Genomic DNA, 4,781 nt, shown 5'->3' with positions numbered 1-4,781 from the left:
TCTTGATCATCTAGGAGAAGTGTACAAAAATATTCACAGCATCACCCTAACAGCAAGAAACTGCAAACAACACAAATAAATGTCTAACCCAAGAAAAATAAACTGCAGCATATCCATAAAGAAGAATATATGATGAAGAGTGAAAATGAACTACAGCTACCAATACATACATCAACACGAGTGAATCGCAGAAACATAATTTTAATGATGAGCAAGTCACAGAAAAGGTCATAAAGAATAATTCCATTTTTTATAAAGTTGCAAAATATAGTTTATATTTGTGTAATTCTAAAAATTTAAAAAAATCATTAATAAAATATTCAAGACAAAGGTTACAAGGTTGAGGGAATGAAATGGGATCAGGGCTTCAAAGGCACTGGTGATGTTCTATTTCTTAGGCTGGGTGGTAGGTACCTGGGTATTAATTTTATTATTCTTCATTAAACAATATGTATCTTTTATATATCATCATTTGCCTATATACTGCACTTAATAAAATTATAGAATTCCATCATAATTTATTAAAATAAAAATGTTAGATCTAGAGGAACCAAGATGGCAGAGTAGAAGGATGTGCTCTCACTGCCTCTTGCGAGAGCACCAGAATCACAACTAGCTGCTGGACAATCATTGACAGGAAGACACTGGAACTCACCAAAAAAGAGACCCCACATCCAAAGACAAAGGAGAAGCCACAGTGAGACAGTAGGAGGGGCGCAATCACAGTAAAATCAAATCCCATAATGGCTGGGTGGGTGACTCACAGACTGGAGAACACTTATACCACAGAAGTCCACCCACCGGAGTGAAGGTTCTGAGCCCCATGTCAGGCTTCCCAACCTGGGGGTCTGGCAACGGGAGGAGGAATTCCTAGAGAATCAGACTTTGAAGCCTATGGAAACTGATTGCAGGACTTCGACAGGACTGGGAGAAACAGAGACTCCACTCTTGGAGGGCACACACAAAGTAGTGTGCACATTGGGACCAAGGGGAAGGAGCAGTGACCCCAGGGAAGACTGAACCAGACCTATCTGCTAGTGTTGGAGGGTCTACTGTAGAGGCAGGGGGGTGGCTGTGGCTCACCATGGGGACAAGAACACAGGCAGCAGAAGTTCTGGGAAGTACTCCTTGGCGTGAGCCCTCCCAGAGTCTGTCATTAGCCCAACCAAAGAGTCCAAGTAGGGTCCAGTATTGGGTTGCCTCAGGCCAAACAACCAACAGGGAGGGAACCCAGCCGCACCCATCAACAGTCAAGTGGATTAAAGTTTTACTGAGCTTTGCTCACCAGAGCAATAGTCAGCTCTACCCACCACCAGTCCTTCCCATCAGGAAACTTATACACAAGCCTCTTAGATAGCCTCTCCACCAGAGGGCAGACAGCAGAAGCAAGAAGAACTACAATCCTGCAGCCTGTGGAACAAAAACCACATTCACAGAAAGATGGACAAGATGAAAAGGCAGAGGGCTATGTACAAGATGAAGAAAGAAGATAAAACCACAGAAAAACAACTAAATGAACTGGAGATAGGCAACCTTCCAGAAAAAGAATTCAGAATAATGATAGTGAAGATGATCCAGGACCTCGGGAAAAGAATGGAGGCAAAGATCGAGAAGATGCAAGAAATATTTAACAAAGACCTAGAAGAATCAAAGGACAAACAAACAGAGATGAACAATACAATAACTGAAATGAAAACTACACTAGAAGGAATCAATAGCAGAATAACTGAGGCAGAAGAACAGATAAGTGACCTGGAACACCGAATGGTGGAATTCACTGCTGTGGAACAAACTAAGAAAAAAGAATGAAAAGAAATTAAGACAGTCTAAGAGACCTCTGGGACAATATTAAACACAACAACATTCGCATTATAGGGGTTCCAGAAGAAGAGAGAGAGAAAGGACCAGAGGAAATATTTGAAGAGATTATAGTCGAAAACTTCCTTAACATGGGAAAGGAAAAAGCCACGAAGTCCAGGAAGCGCAGCGAGTCCCATACAGGATAAATCCAAGGAGAAACACGCTGAGACACATAGTAATCAAATTGGCAAAAATTTGTAATTTTTTACAAATCAAATTTGGCAAAAAGACAAAGAAAAATTATTGAAAGCAGCAAGGGAAAAATGACAAATAACATACTAGGGAACTCCCATAGGTTAAGAGCTGATTTCTCAGCAGAAACTCTACAAGCCAGAACGGAGTGGCATGATATACTTAAAGTAATGAAAGGGAAGAACCTACAATCAACATTACTCTACCCGGCAAGGATCTCATTCAGATTCAATAGAGAAATCAAAAGCTTTACAGACAAGCAAAAGCTAAGAGAATTCAGCACCACCAAAACAGCTCTACAACAAATGCTAAAGGAACTTCTCTAAGTGGGAAACACAAGAGAAGAAAAGGACCTACAAAAACAAACCCACAACAATTAAGAAAATGGTCATAGAAACATACATATCGATAATTACCTTAAACGTGAAAGGATTAAATGCTCCAAACAAAAGACACAGGCTTGCTGAATGGATACAAAAACAAGACCCATGTATATGCTGTCTACAAGAAACCCATTTCAGTCCTAGAGACATATACAGACTGCAAGTGAGGGGATGGAAAAAGATATTCCATGCAAATGGAAATCAAAAGAAAGCTGGAGTAGCTATACTCATATCAGATAAAATAGACTTTAAAATAAAGAATGTTACAAGAGACAAGGAAGGACACCACATAATGATCAAGGGATCAACCCAAGAAGAAGATATAACAATTATAACTATATATGCACCCTACATAGGAGCACCTCAATACATAAGGCAACTGCTAACAGCTATAAAAGAGGAAATCGACAGTAACAAAATAGTGGGGGACTTTAACACCTCACTTACACCAATGGACACATCATCCGAAATGAAAATAAATAAGGAAACAGAAGCTTTAAATGACAAAATACACCAGATAGATTTAATTGATATTTAGAGGACATTCCATCCAAAAGCAGCAGATTACATTTTCCTCTCAAGTGTGCACGGAACATTCTCCAGGGTAGATCACATCTTGGGTCACAAATCAAGCCTCAGTAAATTTAAGAAAATTGAAATCATATCAAGCATCTCTTCTTATAACAATGCTCTGAGATTAGAAATGAATTACAGGGAAAAAAATGTAAAAAACACAAACACATGGAGGCTAAACAATACGTTACTAAATAACCAAGAGATCACTGAAGAAATCAAAGAGGAAATCAAAAAATACCTAGAGACAAATGACAATGAAAACACGACGATCCAAAACCTAATGGACGCAGCAAAAGCAGTTCTAAGAGGGTTCTTTACAGCTATACAAGCATACCTCAAGAAAGAAGAAAAATCTCAAATAAACAATTTAACCTTACACCTAAAGGAACTAGAGAAAGAAGAACAAACAAAACGCAAAGTTAGCAGAAGGAAAAAAAAACATAAAGATCAGAGCAGAAATAAATGAGATAGAAACAAAGAAAACAATAGCAAAGATCAATAAAACTGGTTCTTTGAGAAGATCAACAAAATTGATAAACCATTAGCCAGACTCATCAAGAAAAAGGGGTAGAGGACTCAAATCAATAAAATTAGAAATGAAAAAGGAGAAGTTACAACAGACACCACAAAAATACAAAGCATCCTACGAGACTACTACAAGCAGCTCTATGCCAATAAAATGGACAACCTGGAAGAAATGGACAAATTCTTAGAAAGGTTTAACCTTCCAAGACTGAACCAGGAGGAAATAGAAAATATGGACAGACCAATCACAAGCAATGAAATTGAAACTGTGATTAAAAATCTTCCAACAAAAGTCCAGGACCAGATGGCTTCACAGGTGAATTCTATCAAACATTTAGAGAAGAGCTAACACCCATCCTTCTCAAACTCTTCCAAAAAATTTCAGAGGAAGGAACACTCCCAAACTCATTCTATGAGGCCACAATCACCCTGATACCAAAACCAGACAAAGATACTACAAAAAAAGAAAATTACAGACCAATATTACTGATGAATATAGATGTAAAAATCCTCAACAAAATACTAGCAAACAGAATCCAACAACACATTAAAAGGATCATACGCCATGAGCAAGTGGGATTTATCCCAGGGATGCAAGGATTCTTCAATACATGCAAATCAATCCATGTGATACACCATATTAACAAATGGAAGAATAAAAACCATATGATCATCTCAACAGATGCAGGAAAAGCTTTTGACAAAATTCAACACCCGTTTATGATAAAAACCCTGCAGAAAGTGGGCATACAGGGAACCTACCTCAACATAATAAAGGCCATATACGACAAACCCACAGCAAACAGCATTCTCAATGGTGAAAAACTGAAAGCATTTCCTCTAAGATCAGGAACAAGACAAGCATGTCCACTCTCACCACTATTATTCAACATAGTTTTGGAAGTCCTAGCCACGGCAATCAGAGAAGAAAAGGAAATAAAAGGAATACAAATTGGAAAAGAAAAAGTAAAATTGTCACTGTTTGCAGATGACAAGATACTATACATAGAGAATCCTAAAAATGCAACCAGAAAACTACTAGAGCTAATCAATGAATTTGGTAAAGTTGCAGGATACAAAATTAATGCACAGAAATCTCTTGCATTGCTATACACTAATGATGAAATATATGATAGAGAAATTAAGAAAACACTCCCATTTACCACTGCAACAAAAAATATAAAATAGCTAGGAATAAACCTACCTAGGGAGACAAAAGTCCTGTATGCTGAAAACTATAAGACA

Source organism: Lipotes vexillifer, unplaced genomic scaffold (assembly GCF_000442215.2).
Source record: "Lipotes vexillifer unplaced genomic scaffold, Lipotes_vexillifer_v1.1 scaffold822, whole genome shotgun sequence".
Taxonomy (NCBI): domain Eukaryota; kingdom Metazoa; phylum Chordata; class Mammalia; order Artiodactyla; family Lipotidae; genus Lipotes; species Lipotes vexillifer.
The sequence above is the reverse complement of the archived record's forward strand: the minus strand, read 5'-3'. Positions refer to the sequence as shown.